Source organism: Bos taurus, chromosome 16 (assembly GCF_002263795.3).
Source record: "Bos taurus isolate L1 Dominette 01449 registration number 42190680 breed Hereford chromosome 16, ARS-UCD2.0, whole genome shotgun sequence".
Classification (NCBI taxonomy): Eukaryota; Metazoa; Chordata; class Mammalia; order Artiodactyla; family Bovidae; genus Bos; species Bos taurus.
The window spans coordinates 27,373,766-27,398,853 of record NC_037343.1 but is presented as its reverse complement, the minus strand read 5'-3'; the positions used below and the strand labels follow the sequence as shown (position 1 = coordinate 27,398,853).

Genomic DNA, 25,088 nt, shown 5'->3' with positions numbered 1-25,088 from the left:
GCTGGGAACGATTGAGGGCAGAAGGAGAAGAGGGCATCAGAGGATGAGATGGCTGGGTGGCATCATTGACGCAATGTACATGAACGTGGGCAAACTTTGGGAGATGGTGAGGGACAGGGAGGCCTGGCGCGCTGCAGTCCATGGGGTCGCAAAGAGTCGGACAGGACTGGGTGACAACAACAGGCTGTAGGCAGAGAAACTTACTGCTATCTTACTCTCCAGCCTTGGGAGTAAAAGGTGTAAGAAAATGGACAAATGTTGAAGTCTGGGGACATTAGACGATGCTCAAGTCCCTCCTTAGGCATCATCGGAAACCATTGTTTGCATTGTGCTTTTCAAATCCCATTGAACTCTGGAGAACAATGGTCATTTCTCCACATCCAGGGATCTCAGGTCATCTAGCAGCATTACCATTTGAGTTTTATCTTGCAGATCAGTACCTCCAGTTTACTTACAGCCTCCTTCTCAAGACTATTGAATTGTCATGCTACAAGAGGCCTTTGAATCCTCTGTCGGTGTTTCTCAGTTCTGGATGACAGAAAAATCAACTGAGGCTTTTAAAAAATACCTTATCTGCCTGTCTCCCAAGTCAATACAAATAAAAGCAAAAATAAACAAATGGGACCTATCAAACTTATAAGCTGTTGCACAGCAAAGGAAACCACTAAAATAAAAGCCTACAGATTGGGAGAAAATATTTACAAATGATGCCACGGATAAGGAACTTAATTTCCAAAATATACAAGCAACTCATACAATTCAAAACAACAACAAAAAACCCCCAAACGATCTAACCAAAAAATGGGCGGAAGACCTAAACAGACACTTCTCCAAAGAAGACATACAGCTGGCCAATAGGCACATGAAAAGATGCTCATCGGTAATTATTAGGTGCAAATCAAACTACAATGATGTAACACCTCACACCAGACACGGTGGCCATCATTAAAAAATCTACAGGGCCCTGGCCGTCAGTGGTTAAGACTTCAGCTTCCATTGGAGGATTTGATCCCTGGTCAGGGAGTTAGGATCACAGGTGCATCTTGGCCAGAAAGAATACAAAGCGGGAACAATATGGTAACAAATAAAATACAATTCTCTTTAAAAATAGTCTACATCAGAAAAAAATCTACAAATAATAAATGCTGCAGAGAATGTGAAGAAAGGGGACCCCTCTTATGTTGCTGGAAATATAAAGGGTACAACCACTATGGCAAACAGAATGGAGGTTCCTCAAGAAACTAACAATGGAGTTGCCGTATGATCTTGCAGTCCCACTCCTAGGCGTATATCCAGACAAAACTGTGATTTGAAAAGATACATGCACCCTAATGTTCATAGCAACCCTATTTACAATGGCCCAGCCGTGGAAGCAACCTAAATGTGCATTGACAGATGAATGGACAAAGAAGATGTGGTACATGTACACAGTGGAATAGTACTCAGCGATCAGAAAGGATGAAATGCCACTCGCAGCCACACAGATGGGCCTAGAAATTATCATACTAAGTGAAGTAAGTCAGAAAGAAAGAGACAAACATGCTGTCACTTACATGTGGTATCCAACATACAACATAGATGGACATATCTATGAAACAGAAATCAGCTCACACACGTAGAGCACAGAGTTGTGGTTGCCAAGGTGGAGGGGAGGGAAGGACTGAAAGTTTGGGACCAGCAGATACAAACTATTATATGTAGGATGGATACCCAACAAGGTCCGACTGTATTGCACAGGCAACCACATTCAGTATCCTGTGACAGACCACAATGGAGAAGAATACAAAAAAGAATATATATAACTGAATCACTTTGTAATACAACAGACATTAACACAACTTTGTGAGTCAACTTTACTTCAATAAATGTTTTTTAAAAAATGCAACCTGGGCCTCACTGCAGTCCTACTGAGTCAGAGTCCCTGGGTGGGGCTTGGGGAGCTGCAACTTGGATCTCCCTAGGTGATTTTTTTTTTCACTTGGAATATAGTTGACATACAATAATATATTAGTTTCAGGTATAGAATATAGTACATTAACATTTATATTCATTATGAATTAGTCACCACAATGTCTAGCCAGCATCTATCACCATACAAAATTTTTGTAATATTATTGACTGCTTCTATATTGTATGCTTCCCTGGTGGCTCAGAGGTAAAGAACTCGCCTACCAATGCAGGAGACACAGGTTCAATCCCTGGGTCAGGAAGATCCCCTCGAGAAGGAGATGGCAACCCACTCCAGTATTATTGCTTGGAAAGTCCTATGGACAGAGGAGCCTGGCGGGCCACAGTCCATAAGGTTACAAAAGTTAGACATGACTGAGCAACTAAACAACATCAACACATGACCAGGTAAAGCCTCAGTCATGTTGAAAACAAAAGAGAAAGCGAAAGTGGGTTCTGCCAACCTTGGCTTTCTGCTGACCTTGACCAAGCAAACAAGCCGGCCTTGGTGAGCAAATATGTGCCATCCAGACGTGCTCGCCACCCTCCTTCTCAAGGTGAAGTCTGGAGAGTTACCAACCCAGGGATGGCTTTGGTGCCACAGTTTCCACCTCCTGTTTCTTTCTTTCACCTTTAGCCTAATCCTTGCAGCTAGCTGTGGGGTGAGCTGACACATGACAAAATTTGCCCCAGTGGAAGTTCACGTGTTCCTCTCTTACAGTGCAAGAGAGCAGGAGAGGCGTTTCAGATCAAGAGGGTGTGCTGGGCAGGGAGCAGCGTGATTGGCAGCAAAGGGGCTGAGGGACAGATTAGGAGCCCTCTTTCCTGCTGCTCAGCATGTGGCAAAGCTGGAAAAGGGGGAAGACTTTCAGATTTACATGAGGTCTCAAATCTTGAAGAATCCTAAATTTGTTTGCATTCGGGAACCCGTAAGGTTTCTGTTGCTAGATGAAACTCAAGTTCATTTAAGGTGAATCTAATGATTGAATTTTCATTGGCATCAGGGCACAGTAGCTATAGTAGTTTGCAGTCCATAGTCCACTCGTAACTTGAAATCAGAAACTGAAAGGCAGTCACGTAAGTGGGAGGAGAGATTTCATTAATTTGTTCAACAAATATTTCTTGACTGACGACCGAGAGCAGGTTTGCTGCTAGTTGTGGACAGTACAGCTCAACCTGGAGCAAAACCCAAGTCATTCCTCTGAGAGGTGTGGGGAGGTAAAAAGGCAGTTGATAAGTCCAGGTGTTGTTCAGTCACTCAGTCGTGTCTGACTCTGCGATCCCTTGGACTGCAGTACCCCAGGCTTCCCTGTCCTTCACCATCTCCCGGAGCTTGCTCAGACTCATGTCCGTTGAGTCAGTGATGTCATCCAACCATCCCATCCTCCGTCGACCCCTTCTCCTCCTGCCTTCAATCTTTCCCAGCAGCAGGGTCTTTTGCAATGAGTCAGCTCTTTACATCAGGTGGCCAAAGTATTGGAGTTTCAGCTTCAACATTAGTCCTTCCAATGAATATTCAGGACTGATTTCCTTTAGGATGGACTGGTTTGATCTCCTTGCAGTCCAAGGGACTCTCAAGAGTCTTCTCCAACACCACAGTTCAAAAGCATCAATTCTTCAGTGCTCAGCCTTCTGTATAGTCCCACATCCATAGATGACTACTGGAAAAAACTCTCACATCCCTAGATGACTACTGGAAAAACAGTAGCTTGGACTATATGGACCTTTGTTGGTAAAGTAATGTCTCTGCTTTTTAATATGCTATCTGTCATAGCTTATCTTCCAAGAAGCAAGCGTCTTTTCATTTCATAGCTGCAGTCACTGTCCACAGTGATTTTGGACCCCAAGAAAATGAAATCTGTCACTGTTGTTTCCCATCTGTTCACCATGAAGTGACGGGACGGGATGCCATGCTCTTAGTTTTTTGAATGTTGAGTTTAAGCCAACTTTTTCACTCTTCTCTTTCACCTTCATCAAGAGGCTCTTTAACTCCTCTTCACTTAGTGCCATAAGGGTGGTGCCATCTGCATATCTGAGGTTATTGGTATTTCTCCCAGCAATCTTGATTCTGGCTTGTGGTTCATCCACCCTGGCATTTCGCATGATGTACTCTGCATAGAAGTTAAACAAGCAGGGTGACAATATACAGCCTTGACATACTCCTTTCCCAATTTGGAACCAGTCCTTTGTTCTATGTCCAATTCTAACTGTTGCTTCTTGACCTGAATAGATGTTTCTCAGGAGGCAGGTTAAGTGATCTGGTATTTCCATCTCTTTAAGAATTTTCCACAGTTTGTTGTGATCCACCCACACAGTCAAAGGCTTTATAGCATAGTCAATGAAGAGAAGTAGATGTTTTATGGAATTCTCTTGCTTTTTCTATGATCCAACCAACAGATGTTGGCAATTTGATCTCTGGTTCCTCTGCCTTTTCTAAATCCAGCTTGAACATCTGGAAGTTCTTGGTCACATACTGTTGAAGACTAGCTTGAAGGATTTTGAGCATTACTTTGCTAGTGTGTGAAATGAGTGCAGTTGTGCAGTAGTTTGAGCATTCTTTGGCATTGCCTTTCTTTGGGATTGGAATGAAAACTGACCTTTTCCAGTCCTGTGGCCACTGCTGAGTTTTCCAAATTTGCTGGCATGTTGAGTGCAGCACTTTCACAGCATCATCTTTTAGGATTTGAAATAGCTCAACTGGAATTCCATCACCTCCACTAGCTTTGCTCATAGTGATGCTTCCTAAGCGCACTTGACTTCGCACTCCAGGATGTCCAGCTCTAGGTGAGTGACCACACCATCGTGGTTATCTGGGTCATAAAGATCAATTTTGTATAGTTCTTTTGTGTATTCTTGCCACCTCTTCTTAATATCTTCTGCTTCTGTTAGGTCCATACTGTTTCTGTCCTTTATTATGCCCATCTTTGCATGAAATGTTCCCTTGGTATCTCTAATTTTCTTGAAGAGATCTCTAGTCTCTCCCATTCTATTGTTTTCATCTTTCTTTGCATTGATCACAGAGGAAGGCTTTCTTATCTCTCCTTGCTATTCTTTGGAACTCTGCATTGAAATGGTTTATCTTTCCTTTGCTCCTTTGCCTTACCCTTCTTTTCTTTTCTCAGCTATGGCCTCCTCAAGCAACCATTTTGCCTTTTTGCATTTCTTTTCCTTGGGGATGGTTTTGATCACCACCTCCTGTATAGTATTATGAACTTCTGTTCATAATTCTTCAGGTACGCTATCTATCAGATCTAATCCCTTGACTCTATTTGTTACTTTCACTATATAATCATAAGGGATTTTATTTAGGTCATACCTGAATGGCCTAGTGATTTTCTGTACTTTTTCAATTTAAGTCTGAATTTTACAATAGGAGTTCGTGATCTGAGCCACAGTCAGCTCCTGGTCTTGATTTTGCTGACTGTATAGAGCTTCTCCATCTTTGGCTGCAAAGAATATACTCAGTCTGATTTTGGTGTTGATCATCTGGTGATGTCCATGTGTAGAGTACCAAGTACATGTATGCTTAGGCACAGGCACAGCAAATAGAACGAGAGGTAAGTGCTGCTAAGAAAAAGGAGGGAAGGGGCAGAGCCAAGTTTGTGGGTCTGTGGGTCAATGGTTGTTTTACGTAGATGAGTGGGAACAGGAAGCAAGAGAGAGGCAGGCAGCCTTTGGGGTTAAGGGTGCTGGACCACACTGCCATTCGTCAGGAGCTCCTTATTCTTCCCCATGAGGCCTCGGAACCTAAACTTCCATCAGTCGAAGGCATTTACTCCCCACTGGGCCACTGTGCCTTCACTTTCTACCTACATCTTCATTAGACCTACACACAACATAGTACCCCTGGGCAGCCTCTTCCTGCTGGATGTGCGGCTCCTCAGATACTTTCTAGCCTCCTAACAGGCCAGGCTGGTGGTCTGGTCTTGTCTCTGTCCTCCTCACTCTCCAGGGTAGGGCATGACTGCATTGCGGCTGTCTCAAGCTCCATCTGTGGCATCAATGACCCCTAACCTCTGCAGGGAAGGAGAAGTGCAGAGCTGTCACACCTGGATTCCTGTGGCCTCAAGGGTCATTACCTTGAGGCTGAGGGGCAGTGAGCTGGCTGCCTTCCCAGATTTTAGCTCTTTCACTTCTCCCTGTAGCCCTGGGAGGATGGTGTGTCTATTATCCTCAGTTTGCAGATGAAGGAAATCACCCACGGCTAGAGGCAGAGTCGGCCAAGTCTTATCCATAAAGAAAATCCCTTTCTTTAGGGAAACAAAGCACAATTATAGAAAGTTCAAAGGTCTAGGGTTTAAATAACGCCGAGTGTAGTCACAAGGCAAAAAATGGTGACTTAGGAAAGGAGAGAGGACTTAAGTAGTCTTAAATACTGCCTGCGGGTTGGCACAAAAAAAGGTTGTTTGTGAGGAGCCTAGATAGAATGACCAACTTAGGTATGGGAGAGCCATTTAATACACCTGTGGATAGCTTTGTTCATATATCTTTTTGTTGCTAAAGGAATTTGTAAAAAAAATTACAGAGAGTTATAAAAAGTCATCCAGAATCAGAAGAATATCCACAAACTGACCACACACCCCACAACTCCCCTCCCTCACCCTCTTTATAAACCTTTCCCTTAAAAAAAAAAAAAACCTTTCCCTGCAAGCCTTCGAGGAGTTCATTCCCTTTGAGCACTCGCCACCTGGACTTCTTGCTTGCCGCCTGCAATAAATGCTGCACTTTTCCTTCCCCACAGCCTGGTGTCCGTAAATCGGCTTTTTTGGGTGAGTGGTCCTGAATTTGGTTCGGTAACAGTACCATGCTCCATGTATCCCAAATGTCCTTGAAAGCCAGTTAAAAATAAGAGAGAATAGGTCCAACCAGTCAATTTACATACTTATTGTTCAAGGAAAGTTTAGTGAGCCCTGCCAGGCTCTGTTAGAGAGTTGGGGATGTGGTGGCAAATACGGCCCTTTCTCTCCCAGAGCCCACGTGATGGTTCATAACTGAAGCAAGCACATATCTGGATGGGACACCTGTGGTAGCAATGCGTACCTGGAAGGAAATAAGTTGGGAATGGGCGGGGGCAGATCCCAATTGTGGATTGTTTTGGATTTTTTTTTAAAGATATATTTATTTACGGGCTGTGGTGGGTCTCCATTGCTGAACGAGGGCTTTGTCTAGTTATGGTGAGGGGGCTACTCTTTGCTGTGGTCCACGGGCTTCTCAATGCAGCGGCTTCTCTTGTTGCAGAGCATGGCTTCTAGGATGTCTGGAGTTGAGGAGTTGAGGCACATGGGTTCAGTCGTTGTGGCTCCCGGCCTTGGTTGGTCCTCGGCATGTGGGATCTTCCGGGACCAGGGATCGACCCGGTGTCCCTTGTATTGCAAGGCAGATTCTTAACTACTGGGCCACCAGGGAAGCCCCAGATCCCAGTTTTGTGGAGGCGGAAGCTTATCTGAGGGCCATCTTTTAGAAAAAGAATACATGAGCTATTAATTTTCCAGGGCTGTCATGATGAAGTATCACAAACTGGAGGCTTCAACAATAATTATCTCAGTTCTGGAGGCTAGAAATCCAAAGTAGGGTTGGTTCCTTCTGAGGACTCTGAGGGCAGGTCTGTTCTAGCCCTCCGTGGCCCATCCTTGGCTTGTAGATGACACACCACTCCATCCTCCACCTTCCCATGGCGTTGTTCCTGCACTGACATCTTCCTCTAAGTCTTGTTGGATTAGGAGCATGACTTTGCCTTTTGTTTTTAATATTATATTGGAGTATAGTTAATTAATGTTGTGTTAGTTTCAACTGTACAGCAAAGTGATTCTGTTATACATATGCATGTATCTATTCTTTTTCAAATTCTTTTCCCATTTAGGGTATTATAGAATATTGAGCACATTTCCCTGAACTATACAGTAGGTCCTTGTTGGCTATCTATTTTATACATAGTAGGGTGTACAGGAAAGCCCAAACTCCCTTTTTAATTGTGCATACCCACCCCACCTCCACCAGCATCAACTCATTTTAACTAATCACGTCCAGTGACCCTACATCCCATAAGATCCCGTTCTGAAATAGGCAGCCTTCAGCATGTCTTCTGTGGGGGACAAAATTCAACCCCAGCACAAGGCTAGGGCTCTTCCCAGGGCTTATAGGGCCTTGTGCCAGCGAGGGGCTCTGAGGCATAGCTTCTTCAGCGTGGCAGCAGCTGTCCCCGTGGGATGCAGGTGAGCAATGGTGTGACGGGAGGGGACGCACCATCCCTGGGGTGGAGGGGACACGGCAGACCCATCACTGCCCCTCCTGTCTTCTCCACCCTCCTTGGAGGTCCCAGTCCCTCTTTTGCAGAAGCCCTCCCTGGGTTTCTCAAGGGCTTCCTCTGTCTCCACCCTCAGCAGCCTAGAAGTGGCCCCAGGAGAAACCATCAAGCAAAGAGGGTCAGGAGTTGGTGAACATACCCCTCAGCCTCCTCCTCCCTCAGAGGGACTTTTTAAAGAATCTTTTATTGTGAGTGCAGATGCAGAAGTCGAGGGCTTCATGGCTTACTCTAAGGCAGACACCCCATGACACTGGGGGACTGTTCTCAGGTGCAACCCGTCCAGTCTCAGGAGGCACCGCGGCGAGACTTTTCTGACTCACTTCTCCATTGCCTCATTGTGCTCCTGGCACCACGTTCCAAAGAAGTGGCTTGCACCAGATTCTTGTCTCTGGATCAGTTTTTGGTGAAACGCAAAGCAGGCTGTTGGTAAGGAAAGGCTTCTTTAGAGAAATGGCATCTGCGGTGGGACCTGGGTGTTGAAAGGACATTGGCCATGCAGAAATGTGGCCAGGTGTTTCAGATAGTAGGGGGGGGGGTGCCCATGGAGGCCCCAGGAGAATGGGCCCAGGTGCCCAGGCAACAGAAAGAAGCCTGCTATGTGGCTGCGACACAGGCACAGGAGAGGCAGCAGAAGCCTGGAGATCCTGTGTGTGTGTCTGTGTGCGTATGTACGTATTTGAGTTGTGTGGGTGGTGGGGCAAGGGCCCTGTGGGGAGAGGCCCTGCCTCCTTCCCTACCCACCACCCCCCCAATCCAACCTGAACGTCCACAAGTGCACACACTCACCAGAAGCAGAGCTTTGAAAACCCAATTCCATGTGCCCATTTGCAAGTATTTATGCAAATCAGGTCATTTGAAACCAAATCATCTCCCCATGAGCCACACTAAGTGTGGAGATACCTGAATCACCAGGATGCCACCTCAACTGTGCTGTTCTGGCTAATGATGGAGATACGACTGTGCTTGCCCAACTGCAGCCCTGGAGCTGAGATGCCCCTTCCTGGGGGCAAGTCTCTCCAGCAAAGGGGAGTGAGTCAGTGTATGGAGAGCTGCCTCGACCTGAGGCTGGGGTGGGTGTGGCTCCCCCTCTAATGAATACCTGTCTTTGTTACTCTACTGTGAAACAGGCCTGCCACGGAGTGCTTGTCATGTGGATTGACATGCACAGTGAAAGGTTTTGCTGGAAAAAAAAACAAACCACTCAAGTCAAACTCAGAGACAGAAAGTAGAATGACAGATGCTAGTGGCTGAGGGAGGGAGACTTGTTCTGTGGGTATAGACTTTCAGTTTTGTAAGGTGAAACAGTTCTGGAGACTGGTTATACAGCGTTGTGAATGTTGTTGTTTTTCTTCAGTCTTCAAGTCACGTCTGACTCTTTCTGACCTCATAGACCGCACCTTGCCAGGTCTCCCTATTCCTTACCATCTCTCAGAGTTTGCCCAAGTTCATGTCCACTGAATCCGTGATGCCATCCAACCATCTAATCTGTCACCCTCTTCTCCTTGTGCCTTCAATCTTTCCCAGCATCAGAGTCTTTCCCAATGAGTGGGCTGTTCGCATCAGGTGGCCAAAATATTGGAGCTTCAGCTTCAGCATCAGTCCTTCCAATGAATATTCAGGGTTGATTTCCTTTAGGATTAGCTGATTTGATCGCCTTGCTGTCCAAGGGACTCTCAAGAGTCTCCAACACCACAGTTCAAAAGCATCAGTTTTTCAGCACTCTGCCTTCTTTATGGTCCAGCTTTCACATCGATACATGACTACTGAAAAGACTGTAGCCTTGACTACACAGGCCTTCGTCTGCAAAGTCCTGTTTAGGTTTGTCATACCTTTTGTTCCAAGAAGCGATCATCTTCTAATTTCATGGCTGCAGTCACCATCGTGGTGATTTTAGAGACCAAGAAGAGGAAGTCTGTACAGCTTCCACCTTTTCTCTTTCTATTTGCCATGAAGTAATGGGGCTGGATGTCATGATCTTAGGTTTTATAATACTGAATTTTAAGCCACTCTTTCCACTCTCTTCTTTCACCCTCATTAAGAGGCTCACAGTGATGTGAATGTACTTAATAATATTTAAGGATGGTTAATTTGGGGGCCTCTCGCCTTCTGAGATGGCTCACACTCTGTGGAGTGTATGTCTCTCTAAGTAAATCCACCTCTTACCTATCAAAAAAAAAGACTGATTAATATGGGTAAATTTTGTTATGTGTATTTTACCACAATTAAAAAAAAAAATCCTAGGACTTCCCTGGTGGTACAGTGGATAGGAATCCACCTGCCAATGCAGGGCACAAGTTCAATCCCTGGTCCGGGAAGATCCCACGGAGATGCCACGGAGCAACTTAGCCTGTGTGCCACGACTACTGAGGCTGTGCTCTGGAGCTTGGAAGCCATGACTACTGAGCCCACGTGCCCCAAGTACTGAAGCCAGCACACCCTAGAGCCCGTGCTCCGCAACAAGAGAAGCCGCCGCAGTGAGAAACCCACACACTACAACTGTGAGTGGCCCCTGCTCGCCACAACTAGAGAAAGCCTGCCCATAGCAACAAGGACCCGGTGCAACCAAAAGATAAACAAATAAAAAATATTTTTCTAAAAATTCTCGGGACCTCCCTGGTGATTGAGTGGCTAAGACTCCACGCTCCCCATTCAGGGGGCCCAGGTTCCATCCCTGGTCAGAGAACTAGATCCTACGTACCCCAACTAAAAGATTCCATGTGCTGCAACTAAGACCCAGCACGGCCAAATAAATAAAAATAAATATATTTTTTTTAATTCCTGAAAAAGCCCAGATATCAGACCATAGTTTAGGCAGCGGTTCTTAATTGCTCTGGGTTGGAACTTTTTTGGTTTCTGGCACTGTTCCAGGTGGCCCATTCCAGCACCTTGATGTTCCAGTAGTCATCATTCCTAGTGACAGTGCCTTACATATTTAATCTCCACAATCCAGCCCAACAGCCCAAGAGGTAGATAGAAAGATAAAGAAACCAGCTCTGAGAGGTTAGTGAACTGACTCCAGGCACATGAAGGTCCTGTTTTCTTCCTCACTGCTGTGACTTTCCTCCAAAAGCCACAGAACATTGGTGACCCAGTCAAGATCCCTTTCCAGATTTCCCCCTCACAGGCCCGTGCTCTGTCCTGGGCCCTGGCAACTAGGGTTTACAGCTGAGGCTTATTAAGTAGCTGACAATTGTCCTCCTGTCAGGAAAAGGAGTCACCATTTTAAGGAGCTCACAGCACCCAGCTGTCCACCTTCCTTTCTTGTTGGCAAATCAGGCCCAGGTTTTGCCTGCTTTTGCTGGAGCATCTAATCTGAGCTTTGTAGGACTGATTATTTAGAAAATCATAACTGCTGAGAAAGCTCTTAAAAATGTGTGGTTATGTGTGAGCTCCAGGCCACAGGCTCCTGTTCTGACTTTTGCTTAAGTACCCTGTGACCTAGGACATGTTGAAATAGCTTGAGCAGTTTACAGGCCAAGCCTTCCCCACCTTCCTCATGGCACCCTGTCACTGAGCCTGCTGCCCAAATTCCTGGGAGGGTCGAAATTGATAATATCTTTAAAAAAAAAAAAAACTTCACACGTTACACTAATTAGGACAGGGCTCTGAATTCACCAGTAATGTTCACTGTAAAGTCCAAATGCAAAAGTCATGAACTTTGATTTTTAATTTTCATTTTTTGGCCATGCTGATTGGCATGTGGGAACTTCCTTGATCAGGGATCAAATTCCCAGTTTCTGGGCCTTAACCACTGAACCATCAGGGAAATCCCAGAAGTCATGGACTTTCAATTTAGACACTGGATTCAGGCTGACTGTGGCTTTAGACAAGTTACTTATTCTTTCCTATTCATTCATTTCTTGACTGAGAAATGAGACTGATGCCAGCGTAAAGCAGAAAATATTAAGAAGCGGTGGCAAGAATACACAGAAGAACTATACAAAAGAGATCTTAATGACCCAGATAACCACGATGGTGTGATCACTCACCTAGAGGCAGACATCCTGGACTGCGATGTCAAGTGGGCCTTAGGAAATATCACTAAAGCTAGTGGAGGTGATGTAATTCCAGCTGAGCTATTTCAAATCTTAAAAGATGATGCTGTTAAAGTACTGCACTCAATATGCCAGCAAATTTGGAAAATTCAGCAGTGGCCACAAGACTGGAAAAGGTCAATATTCATTCCAGTCCCAAAGAAAGGCAATGCCAAAGAATGCTCAAACTACCGCACAATTGCACTCATCTCACACACTAGCAAAGTAATGCTCAAAATCCTTCAAGCTAGTCTTCAACAGTATGTGAACCAAGAACTTCCGGATGTACAAACTGGATTTAGAAAAGGCAGAGGAACCAGAGATCAAATTGCCAACATCTGTTGGAGCATAGAAAAAGCAAGAGAATTCCAGAAAAACATCTACTTCTGCTTTATTGACCATGCCAAAGCCTTTGACTGTGTGGATCACAACAAACTGTGGAAAATTCTTCAAGAGATGGGAATACCAGACCACCTTACCTGCCTCCTGAGAAACCAGTATGCAAGTCAAGAAGCAACAGTTAGAACCAGACAAGGAAAAACAGACTGGTTCCAAATTGGTAAAGGAGTATGTCAAGGCTGTATATTGTCACCCTGCTTATTTAACTTCTATGCAGAGTACATCATGTAAAATGCTGGGCTGAATGAAGCACAAGCTTGAATCAAGAATGCCAGGAGAAATATCAGTAACCTCAGATATGCAGATATGCAGCACCACCCTTATGGCACAAAATGAAGTAGAATTAAAGAGCCTCTTGATGAAGGTGAAAGGGGAGAGTGAAAAAGTTGGCTTAAAACTCAGCATTCAAAAACTAAGATGATGGCATCCAATCCCATAAGTTCATGGCAAATAAATGGGGAAACAATGTAAACAGTGAGAGACTTTATTTTCTTGGGCTCCAAAATCACTGCAGATAGTGACTGCAGCCATGAAATTAAAAGCCGCTTACTCCTTGGAAGAAAAGCTATGACCAATCTAGACAGGATATTAAAAAGCAGAGACATTACTTTGCCAACAAAGGTTCACCTAGTCAAAGCTATGGATTTTCTAGTAGTCATATGTGGATGTGAGAGCTGGACCATAAAGAAGGCTGAGCACCAAAGAACTGATGCTTTTGAACTGTGGTGTTGGACAAGACTCTTGAGAGTCCTTTGAACAGCAAATAAATCAAACCAGTCCATCCTAAAGGAAATCAGTCCCGAGTATTCATTGGAAGGACTGAGGCTGAGGCTGAAGCTCCAAGCTTTGACCACCTGATGTGAAGAGCTGACTCATTGGAAAAGACCCTGATGCTGGGAAAAATTGAGGGCAGGAGGAGAAGGGGACGACAGAAGATGAGATGGTTGGATGGCATCACCTACTCAATGGACATGAGTTTGAGCAAGCTCTGGAAGATGGTGAAGGACAGGGAAGCCTGACATGCTACAGTACATGGGGTCACAAAGAGTTGGATACAACTGAGCGACTGATCAACACAGCAACAACCAACATAAAGATTAATAGTGCATGAACAGACTGGTCCAGTGCCTGGCACGTGGCAGGAGCCCCATCAGTACTGTCAGCCCCCGAGTTAGGATTCTCTGGGAGCATGTATGCTTATGGCCCTTATATCCTTAGAAACAGTTTGGCTTCTTACCATGTAATTCTGTGAAGAGGATTAAGGTTCTTCCTACACGCTTGCTTACATAGTTAGTTTTCTCAGCAAACTTTTACGGGCCGGCCAGATCCAAATGCGTCTGGAGCAATGTCACTTTTCCCCTAGAAGGGCAACCATGGGCCTGAGTTGGTAGCAGAGACAGCTGGTGATATTGTTAGCTGTTTCTCCCTGGAATTTGGGGAGGGGATTGGGGCATGGATGGGTTTCAGCCCTCTGTGGTGGAACATTCAGAAACTCTAGGATTCCAAACTGGATGGCACTATACCCCAACACCTTTGCTTCAAGTGGGAACAAACAGAGATTCTTCAGAGAGAAGTTAGTAACTGAAGGGAGGTGTCCACCTGTGCTGGCAAGGGCTTGGACTGGGAGTAAGCTCAATAACATCCGGGTTGTGGGAGATCAAGCTGGCCAACCCAACCTGAAGCAAGTTACTTAACTTCTTTGATTCTCAGTTTCCTTCTCCTGTAAATGCAAATAAGATTAGGGACTGTAATCAAGTGATTTAAAAAGAGATAATGATGCTAAATGGAAATAAGACAGTGACTATCCTAATCCGACAAAGGTCTGTCTAGTCAACGCTATGATTTTTCCAGTATCTTGTATGGATGTGAGAGTTGAACCATAAAGAAAGCTGAGCACTGAAGAATGGATGCTTTTGAACTGTGGTGTTGAAGAAGACTCTTGAGAGTCCCTTGGACTGCAAGGAGATCCAACCAGTCCATCCTAAAGGAAATCAGTCCTGAATATTCATTGAAAGGATTGATGCTGAAGCTGGAGCTCCAATACTTTGGCCACCTGATGTGAAGAACAGACTCACTGGAAAAGACCCTGATGCTGGGAAAGATTAAAGGCAGGAGGTGAAGGGGACCACAGAGGATGAGATGGTTGGAGGGCATCACCAACTCAATGGACATGAGTTTGAGCAGGCTCCAGGAGTTGGTGATGGACAGGGAAGCCTGGTGTGCTGCAGTCCATGGGGTCACAAAGAGTTGGACACAACTGAGCGACTGAACTGAACTATCCTAATACATGATTACTCTCGTCTCTGATCCTTTAAGAAAGGAAATAACAAAGCTATCAAACAGATGAGTGAGACCATCAGAGCGCACTTGGGGTGGTGCCCCCACTACTTCCCAGGGAGCCTGGCCTGTGAGCTCAGGGGTGGCAGAATCCCACACGTACTTGGAGAAATCTCCTGACTCTACAGAGGAAGAGACTCTAGATCAGTCAGCTAAATGCCAACTCAGTTCCCAAAGGACTATGGAGATTTTCAAAATCTGTCTTTTCCTCTGGTCAAGCCCCTCCTTCTGATGGAAACAAACAGCTCTGGTCAAACTACTTTAAGATCCAGCTAGTTTGATGGCCCCAGGGACTCAGGCCCCAGAGGGAGTCAGGTACTCAGAAAGGAAAGAAAGAAATTTTCAGAAATTTGACGACGCTGTCATTCAGACTTGATTTTTGGTGAATTCTCATGCTTTCACTTACCTGTTTTTGAGAAGGTAGCAGGAGGTGAAAAGATTGCTTTCATGAAATTTAGGGATGGCAGAATTTCAACTGGAAACTGCAATTGTTTTCAATTCTAAAAGTCCTCAGAGTGGGGGCATAGTGGGTGAGCTACCAGGCTTATTTATGCATCTGTGGAGAGAAAGCAGCCACACCAGCCAGGGAGCACTTAGAGGATGGGGTGTGTGCCAAACAATGGGACACACAGGGTTTAGAAGCCCGGCTTGCTAGGCTAGCACTTTTTTGGTCAACGCTAAACCAAAAAGCAAGGAAAAGTGACATGAAAGTACTTTCACTCAAGGCTACAACAGAAAAGAATTACTTTCTCACACGTTTAAGGCCCAGCCTGGAGGGGAAACCAACTGTCATGATGTGTGTTTACTAAGTCAACTATACTCCAATAAAAATTTTAAAAATAAAATTTGCTTGCAAAATTGTGATGAAAAAAAGCTGTGTGATTATTATGGCTTATGGCTTAGATCAGACTGCCATTCGGGGGGGTTGGAACCCCAACCTAACCCCCACAAACTTCCAAAAAAAAAAATCTCAACTACTAATTGGAAGGGAAATTTGAGGCTTAAACCACAACCAAACCAATGAATGCACCCCCCAACCCCGGCCTTTTTTTTGAATAATAAAGGGTTACTCTTGTTCTGAGGGTCTGTTCCTGCAGTCCTGGATCATAACCTCACAGGGAAGGGATATTAGTGGCCCTCCTTGGATTAGCAACTTGCTGACCTATGAGGATTTAGAACCCAACATCGAGGGCAGCTCCATTCCTCAATGCAACTATTCTGTGCCTTTGCTGAGGATTGCAAATACAGGAATGTGTGCCTAGTAACACGGAATCCACTCTTAATTCTACAAATGCTGCTCGGGTTTCTTCGGGTTCTGCTTTTCAAAGAAAGTTCTAGGTGTGTGCCCTGGATCACAGAAGGGGTCCATTACAAAGAACCCCCTCAAACCCACTCTTTTTGATCTGTGTGTGCCAATTCACACACACTTGTTACAGCAGTCACCTTCTGAGCGGCAGGGATACATTCTTTGTCCACATCTGAAAGCTTCCCTCTTGCTGGGTCCAGTTATTGGCCTCAGGAGCCATATGCCAATCTGGATTAAATTTAACAAAAACAAAACTCCAGTTTCAGATGACGCTCCGCATTCTTCTTCTTCATCTAACATGTCATTCATTTTCCAACCAAAAAGTAGCTGCATGTCCCTCTGTTGTCAAATCTTACTCCTTTCCCCACTCTTTGGGTTGTCACCACACCCCTTTCTGCTAATCCCCACTGCAGACCTCGCCCACAGCCCAGTGGGGATCTCTTACTTTGATGTCTTTAGGCCTCAGTTGCCCCTTCTCCTCCACTCTGAGACCCCCCTTGCAGGTGCTACCCCTGTCCTTATCCTGTTTCAGAATCAGATACACGAAGAGGGTCTCAGGGTTTTTGTGCTTTTGGGTTTTTGCGGGTACAATTTTTTTAGGACCTTCCCAGCCCAAGGATCAAACTATCCTTGCTTCATTCCAAATGACTAAGGCTTCTGGAAGTTTTCCCTAAGAAAACACTTTTTTTTTTTTTTCCTTATCCAAACAGATCTTCCAAGTCAGCTGGCGAGTGGAACAGCAGCAACAGCCCTGGCTTGGACAGCTCACAGTGCTCACCTCAGGCTAATCTCTTGGAACCTCCCTGTCTTCATGGGAATTTACAAGGGATGATATTTGCCTCCCCAGGCCAATATGGATGAAAACAATAGCCTGCAGGGATGGTCTGGCAGAGTTTAGACACCTGATACTGTTGTGCACACCAGCCACATCGTGACTGTCCTATTTTTTTTTTTAATATTTATTTTTATTTATTTATGGATTTGGCTGTGCCCGGACTTCACTGTGGCACGGGGCCCTCTCATCTTCATTGCAGCATTTGGGATCTTTGATCTTCCATGCGGCGTTCGAGATCATTAGTTATGGTGTGCAGGATCAGGTTCCCCAACCAGGGACTGAACTCGTGCCCCCTGCATTGGGAGCACAGAGTCTTAGCCACAGCACCACCACAGAAGTCCCATGACTCTCCTAGTTAAGGCATTGAGTTCTTTATTACTGAATTCTTTTCTTTTTTCAACTTTGATTGGAGTATAGTTGATTCACAATTTTGTTAGTTTCAGGTGTGTATAGCAAGGTGAATCAGTCATGTATATATGGATATGGATATATATATACTCATTCTCTTTCAGATTCTTTTCCTGTATAGATTATTACAGAATACTGAATAAAGTTCCCTGTGCTATACAGTAGGTCCTTGTTAGCAACCTATTGTACATATGTTTATGTGTGTGCTCAGTCATGTCCGAGTCTTTGTGGCCCCATGGACTGTAGCCCACCAGGCTCCTCTCTGTCCATAGAATTTTCCAAGTGAGAATACTGGAGTGGGTTGCCATTTCCATGATAGTTTCTAGATCTATCCCTGTTGCTGCAGATGCCTCTATTACTGAATTCTGATTCATTTGCATATCCCAGCACTAGGGCATCAGCTCCTTAACTTCGGATATTTTGTCTTTGCGTCCTCTCTGCCTAATGTAGTGCCTAGCCAAGTACCCATAGAATGAATGTGCTTAGTCAATCGGTTGTGTCCGACTCTTGGCGACCCACCAGGCTCCTCTGTCTATGGGATTCTCAAATACTGGAGTGGGTTGCCATGCCCTCCTCCAGGGGATCTTTCCAACCCAGGGATCAAACCCAGGTCTCTGGCACTTCAGGTAGGTTCTTTACCATCTGAGCCACTAGGGAAGCCCCTAGAATGAATAAGTAAGTTCATTTTTACTTAGGATTTAAACCAGTGTTTCATATAAGAATTTAGTTGGGTTCTTTGCTCAGCTTCTGTGAAAATGCTCAGTCCTACCAAGGAAGCTAAGGCAGTGTTGGAGTGAGGCCCTCGTTTCTGGTGCTCAATGCACCTGGCAGTCGTCCACTTGGCACTCGCCCCTCCACGGTCTCCATCTCTGAGCTCACCTGCATCTACCCAACCCTCATCCTGTGCAAGGATGAGGTGCCAGTCACGTAGAGTATGGTCAACACCCTCATTAGCAGCAGCCAATGTGAATGTCAAGCCTTTCTGGCCAGGTTTGTTTGCAAAGGCCCTGGCCAATGTCAACATCGAGACTCTTATCTACAACACAGGGCTGGTGGCCCTGCCCCAACAGGAGGTTCTGCCCCTACAGAGGACAAAGTGGGAGCAGAGAAAGAAGACTGAGGAGTCTGAAGATGACATAGGGTTTGGTCTTTTGATTAAATCTCTGGTGTAATATTTCTATTTTGTAATGTTCAATCCAAAGCTGACCTCTTAGAAAAAAATAAAAAAGAATTTTTGATTGTCAAAAGTCAAACCCCCTCCCAGAAATATAGCCCAAACTGCTGGCACACAGGAAGGGGTCCACCAGGCAGTGGAATGAACACACATTTGATAACACATGGGAACATGTGTTCCTTCATGCTCCCGCTGCAGGACTAGGCTCATTAGATAAGCCCCGTGAAGCTCGGTAGAGTCTGGGTTCTCCAGTCACTGTCTCAATCTCACATCCTGTCTCCAAGTGTGACCTTGTGCCAGTTACTTAATCTCTCTGAGGCTCAGTCTTCTCATCTATAAAATGAAGATACTAATAATGCTAACTGCTTCCCTGGTGGCTCAGATGGTAAAGAGTCTGCCTGCAATGCAGGAGACCAGGTTCGATCCCTTGGTCGGGAAGATCTCCTGGAGAAGGGAATGCCAACCTACTCCAGTATTCTTGCCTGGAGAATTTCATGGACAGAGGAGCCTGGTGGGCTACAGTCCATGAGGTTGCAAAGAGTCAGACCCAGCTAACATTTTCAACTTTTTTTCTTTCCTACATCACAGCCATGTTGAGAATAGAATAAGATAATTAATTAAAAACCTTAGTTCAGGGCTAGTGAATAATAGAATTCTCAATAAATGTCCACTGTGTTCAGTATACCACATTCAAAGGTTATCCATATGCCCTCTATCTTGAACTTTGCCTCTGTTTTCAATGAAAAGCTTCTGAAGTTTTAATAACCTCTATTGGTCTCCATTCATCAAGCACTTCAAGCCAAGCACTGACCCTGCTAGGCTTGGGCAACAGAGAAATAAAAGATCATCCCAGCCCTTAAGTTACAGCATCAGGGGGAAAACAAACTGTGTATTTAAATAGTACATGGTAAGCACAAATGTTGGAAGAGGGTGTTTGCTATGAGCAGTGCATTCTCTTGGCAGAACTCTATTAAGCCTTTGCCCTGCTTCATTCTATACTCCAAGGAGAAATTTGCCTGTTACTGTTATTCCAGGTGTTTCTTGGAGAAGGCAATGGCACCCCACTCTAGTACTCTTGCCTGGAAAATTCCCATGGGTGGAGGAGCCTAGTAGGCTGCAGTCCGTGGGGTTGCGAAGAGTCGGACACAACTGAGCAACTTCACTTTCACTTTTCACTTTCCTGCATTGGAGAAGGAAATGGCAACCCATTCCAGTGTTCTTGCGTGGAGAATCCCAGGGATGGGGGAGCCTGGTGGGCTGCCGCCTATGGGGTTGCACAGAGTCGGACACCACTGAAGTGACTTAGCAGCAGCCAGGTGTTTCTTGACTTCCTACTTTTGCATTCCAGTCCCCTATAATGAAAAGGACATCTTTTTTGGGTGTTAATTCTAGAAGGCCTTATAGGTCTTCATAGAACTGTTCAATGTCAGCTTCTTCAGCGTTACTGGTCGGGGCATAGACTTGGATTATTGTGATACTGAATGGTGTGCCTTCGAAACGAACAGAGATCATTCTGTCATTTTTGAGACTGCATCCAAGTACTGCATTTTGTACTCTTGTTGACTGTGATGGCTACTCCATTTCTTCTAAGGGATTCTTGCCCACAGTAGTAGATATAATGGTCATCTGAGTTAAATTCACCCATTCCAGTCCATTTTAGTTCGCTGATTCCTAGAATGTCGACGTTCACTCTTGCCATCTCCTGTTTGACCACTTCCAATTTGCCTTGATTCATGGACCTAACATTCCAGGTTCCTATGCAATATTGCTCTTTACAGCATTGAACCTTGCTTCCATCACCAGTTACATCCACAACTGGGTGTTGTTTTTGCTTTGGCTCCATCTCTTCATTCTCTCTGGAGTTATTTCTCCACTGATCTCTAGTAGCATATTTGGCACCTACCGACCAGGGGACTTCTTTCAGTGTCCTATCTTTTTGCCTGTTCATGTGGTTCTCAAGGCAGGAATACTGAAGTGGTCTGCCATTCCCTTCTCCAGTGGACCACGTTTTGTCAGAACTCTCTACCATGACCCGTCCGTCTTGGGTGGCCCTACATGGCATAGCTCATAGTTTCATTGAGTTAGACAAGGCTGTGGTCCATGTGATCAGATTGGTTAGTTTTTGTGATTGTGGTTTTCAGTCTGTCTGCCCTCTGATGGAGAAGGACAAGAGGCTTAAGGAAGCTTCCTGATGGGAGATACTGACTGAGGGGGATCCTGGGTCTTGTTCTGATGGGCAGGGCCATGCTCAGTAAATCTTTAATCCAATTTTCTGTTGATGGGTGGAGCTATTCCCTCTCTGCTATTTACCTGGGGCCAAACTATGGTGGAGGTAATGAATGGTGACCTCCCTCAAAAGATCCCATGCATATACTGCTACAATCCATGCCCCCAACCCTGCAGCGGGCCACCTCTGACCCACGCCTTCACTGGAGGCTCCTGGACACCCACAGGCAAGTCCGGGACAGTCTCCTGTGGGGTCACTGTTCCTTTCTCCTGGGTCCTGGTGAACAAGGTTCTGTTGTGCCCTCCAAGAGTCTATTTCCCAGTCCTGTGTAAGTTCTGGCAGCTCTATGGTGGGGTTAATGGTGACTTCCTCCAAGAGGACTTATGCCATACCCACACCCAGAGCCCCTGTCCCTGCAGCAGACCACTGCCGACCCGTAGCTCCACAGGAGATGCTCAAACACAGTTCAGTCTCAGCCTTTGTGGCGTCTCTGGGTCCTGGTGTGTGCAAGGTTTGTTTGAGCCCTCTGAGCATCTATGGCAGGAAAGGGGTTTGATTCTAAACACGAATTCACCCCTCCTACCATCTTGCTGGGGCTTCTCCTTTGGCCTTGGATGTAGGGTATCTCCTCACAGCCACGCCAGTGCCTACCATCTGTCATAGCAAACACCCTCTTAAAAAAACACAAGGGAAGACTCTACACATGGACATCACCAGATGGTAAACACTGAAATTGGATTGATTATATTCTTTGCAGCCAAAGATGGAGAAGCTCTATACAGTCAGCAAAAACAAGACCAGGAGCTGACTGTGGCTCAGATCATGAACTCTTTATTGCCAAATTCAGACTTGAATTGAAAAAAGTATGGAAAACCACTAGACCATTCAGGTATGACCTAAATCAAATCCCTAAATGTTATACAGTGGAAGTGAGAAATAGATTCAAGGGATTAGATCTGATAGACAAAGTGCCTGATGTACTATGGACAGAGGTTCATGACATTGTACAGGAGACAGGAATCAAGACCATCCCCAAGAAAAAGAAATGCAAAAAAGCAAAATGGCTGTCTGAGGAGGCCTTACACATAGCTGTGAAAAGAAGAGAAGCAAAATGCAAAGGAGAAAAGGAAAGATATACCCATTTGAATGCAGAGTTCCAAAGAATAGCAAGGAGAGATAAGAAAGCCTTCCTAAGTGAACAAAGCAAAGAAATCAAGGAAACCAATAGAATGGGAAAGACTAGAGATCTCTTCAAGAGAATTAGAGATATCAAGGGAACATTTCATGCAAAGATGGGCTCAATAAAGGACAGAAATGGTATGGACCAAACAGAAGCAGAAGATATTAAGAAGAGGTGGCAAGAATACACAGAAAAACTGTACAAAAAAAAATCTTCACGACCCAGATAGTCATGATGGTGTGATCATTCACCTAGAGCCAGACATCCTGGAATGTGAAGTTAAGGGGGTCTTAGGAAGCATCACTACGAACAAAGCTAGTGGAGGTGATGGAATTCCAGTGGAGCTATGTCAAATCCTCTAAGATGATGCTGTGAAAGTGATGCACTCAATATGCCAGCAAATGTGGAAAACTCAGCAGTGGCCACAGGACTGGGAAAAAGTCAGTTTTCATTCCAATCCCTAAGAAAGGCAATGCCAAAGAATGCTCAAACTACCACACAATTGCACTCATCTCACATGCTAGCAAAGTAATGCTCAAAATTCTCCAAGCCAGGCTTCAATAATACGTGAATCGTGAACTTCCAGATATTCAAGCTGCTTTTAGAAAAGGCAGAGGAACCAGAGATCAAATTGCCAACATCCGCTGGATCATCGAAAAGCATGAGAGTTCCAGAAAAACATCTATTTCTGCTTTACTGTGCCAAAGCCTTTGACTGTGTGGATCACAATAAACTGTGGAAAATTCTTCAAGAGATGGGAATACCAGACCACCTGACCTGACTCTTGAGAAACCTGTATGCAGGTCAGGAAGCAAGAATTAGAACTGGTCATGGAACAACAGACTGGTTCCAAATAGGAAAAGGAGTACGTCAAGGCTGTATATTGTCACCGTGCTTATTTAACTTCTATGCAGAATACATCATGAGAAATGCTGGGCTGGATGAAGCACAAGCTGGAATCAAGATTGCTGGGAGAAATATCAATAACCTCAGATATGCAGATGACACCACCCTTATGGCAGAAAATGAAGAAGAACTACAGAGCCTCTTGATGAAAGTGAAATTGGAGAGTGAAAAAGTTGGCTTAAAGCTCAACATTCAGAAAACTAAGATCATGGCATCTGGTCCTATCACTTCATGGCAAATGGAGAAACAGTGGAAACCGTGGCAGACTTTATTTTGGGGGGCTCCAAAATCACTGCAGATGGTGACTGCAGCCATGAAATAAAAAGACGCTTACTCCCTGGAAGAAAAGTTATGACCAACCTGCTAAGTCACTTTAGTCATGTTAGACTCTGCATGACCCCGTAGACGGCAGCCCACTAGGCTCCCCCATCCCTGGGATTCTCCAGGCAAGAACACTGGAGTGGGTTGCCACTTCCTTCTCCAATATGACCAACCTAGATAGCATATTCAAAAGCAAAGATATTACTTTGCCAACAAAGGTCCATCTAGTCAAGGCTATGGTTTTTCCAGTAGTCATATATGAATGTGAGAGCTGGACTATAAAGAAAGCTGAGTGCTGAACAACTGATGCTTTTGAACTGTGGTGTTGGATAAGACTCTTGACAGTCCCCTGGACTGCAAGGAGATCCAAGCAGTCCATCCTAAAGGAAATCAGTCTTGAATGTTCATTGGAAGGACTAATGTTGAAGCTGAAACTCCAATACTTTGGGCACCTGATGTGAAGAGCTGACTCATTTGAAAAGTCCCTGATGCTGGGAAAGACTGAAGGCGAGAGAAGGGGACGACAGAGGATGAGATGGTTGGATGGCATCATCGATTCAATGGACATGAGTTTGGGTGAACTCCAGGAGTTGGTGATGGACAGGGAGGCCTGGCGTGCTGCGGTTCACGGGGTCGCAAAGAGTCAGACAAGCCTGAGTGACTGAAGCACAAATGATTAGGTAAGCATTGGTTGGAGAGTCCAAAAGTGACACCTGACCTGATGGGATCCTTGTCTCAGGACCTGTCCTTGTGCCTTCAAGGCTCTGCAGCCCAGCCTTCCTATGCCCTCTCCCTACCCCCGACTCCTCCTTCTCCCTTTGGAAAAGTCACTGCCAGTGACACAAAGAATGGCCATAGTTTGCAGATGGGAGCCAGACTGGCCCAGAGATGCTAGGAGGCCAAAACCTCCACCAAGCAAGAGGTACAAGCAGAACAGGTTTGGGGAAGGACAACGAGGCACCCCCTCTCCAGACCCAGCAGAAAATGGAACTGAGAGAGGGCTGACCCGGCAGGAGATCTAGGGGCTTTCAGCATTGGTCTGGCAGCTGCAGCCAGAGTTGTACAGGCGAGGGGAGTGGAGGGTTCAGTGAGAACGTAGGGCCCACTTAGCATCAAACCTGTCGGTAGGTTTTACCAGATACTTTTACTTGACTCAGCGTGTACATCTGAATCGTAAAGTTGCTTGTTATGACTCTAAACGTGTACTTTGTCCCCCAAAATTAGATCTGTGAGAAACCAATACTTTTGAGCGTGAGTATTGTGCTATTCACCACCAGTAGGCAAAAGTGTAATACAGCTGAGAATTACACAAGTAGGAATTTTATAGTATCTCATCTTCAGTACACCGGAGGGTTGGTGTTGTGTACAAATCGTAGACTATTTGACTTCTTTGATACTGAAGATTACTTTTAAAATAGTTCACTGTATTACAATAAATATACCTGAGTGACATGTTTCAGGTCACCAGGAATACCAGCCTAACAACCCCCAATACTGGCTACTTGACACCAGCCATCTACCATCAGACCCAACCAGTTTCTGCTGAAATGAAATGACATAAAATTATCAGTAAAGCTACTTCTAATCTGAGAGTCCACGCAGAAAAGGAAGTTGAGTTGTTGGACATGACTGAATTCAATAATGTCCTTATTTATGAGTAAGCTTGTGCTGGACTCGGTAAGCTCACCCCAGTCTGTGATTATAAAGATA

General features: G+C 45.1%; 1 protein-coding gene and 1 pseudogene across 7 annotated transcripts in view; both read left to right on the top strand.

Annotated features, from left to right (window-relative positions):
* NVL (nuclear VCP like) overlaps positions 1–25,088 on the top strand; it is a 180,067-nt gene that overhangs the window by 103,707 nt on the left and 51,272 nt on the right. The gene's annotated exons all lie outside the window — the stretch shown is intronic.
* On the top strand, positions 74–25,074 carry LOC112441800 (large ribosomal subunit protein P1-like; annotated as a pseudogene).